At 40.1% G+C, this 936-nt stretch overlaps 1 non-coding gene across 1 annotated transcript; it reads right to left on the bottom strand.

Moving 5' to 3' along the window:
* Positions 1–384: 384 nt before the first annotated feature.
* Positions 385–591, bottom strand: LOC127361647 (small nucleolar RNA U3). Its single transcript, XR_007884319.1, has one exon. It is a non-coding gene; the product is annotated as a small nucleolar RNA U3 (small nucleolar RNA).
* Positions 592–936: the final 345 nt, after the last annotated feature.

Below are 936 nucleotides of genomic sequence, written 5' to 3'. Positions count from 1 at the left end.
CCACTAAAAACACTGAATAAAGCAGTTCCACCTTAAAAATCACTGTTTCTACTTGTCCAGCAGGTGCCATCTGTCGGTGGTCACATAGAGTGTCTGTGTACTTCCTGTTTAGTTCTAAAACTTTAAGTTATGATTATCCCCAAAACTAAAGTACAAGACATTTGTGTTGATTCTGGTGGCACCTGTGGACAAAAGATGTTTCTACCTTCTTTAGACATTACAGCACTGAGAATAACTGTATTCGCTGATGGTCATTTGTTTACAAATAAACTTAAATTCAGCCTGTTTCATAAACAACCCTATTTATTTTAGTTGTTGTTCCGATTCCCATAAAATTTGACAAAAATCCAAACAGATTTTAATCTTTAAGCAGAATAAAATACATCCACTCAGATCATGTTTCCTCCATCAGAGTCTCATTCAGAAACTCTGAACAATCTTCAACAGTGGAGAAGAAATAAAGTCTTCACACCAGTTTCATGCTCTGAAAGAAACATCTGAACTCTTCATCGTGGACAGCGAGACCAAACTCTTTAGAAACACATTTCTCAAGTCAAAAACTAAAGAAATGATCCCTGAAAGTATAGTCTTGGTTTGTTCTGGCTGTTTCTCAGGGTCTTATGTCTGGAGACGAGCACCTTTACTCCTGGTGACCTCCTGTGGTTCAGAGAGAAAACTCCTCCCACAATCACAACATCATCACTGAGTTGTTGAGCAAAGCCTATTTCTCCTTTTTCTGTGGACCCCATACAACCCACTCAAAGGCCCCTGTTGGTCCCCGGACCCCATTTTGAACATATATGTTATATTCACAGAGTCCCAGTTGCACACAGAGAGAAAATACCACCCACGTCACTGCGTTGTGTCACCTTGTACCCATGGGCAGCCCTGGAGTAAAGAGACATCTTGATGCTGTTATTCCTCATTTAAATGCAC

The sequence above is a fragment of the Dicentrarchus labrax genome, unplaced genomic scaffold (assembly GCF_905237075.1).
Source record: "Dicentrarchus labrax unplaced genomic scaffold, dlabrax2021, whole genome shotgun sequence".
Lineage (NCBI taxonomy): Eukaryota > Metazoa > Chordata > Actinopteri > Moronidae > Dicentrarchus > Dicentrarchus labrax.
Note: the sequence above shows the minus strand (reverse complement) of the source record. Positions and strands in the feature narration are given on the sequence as shown.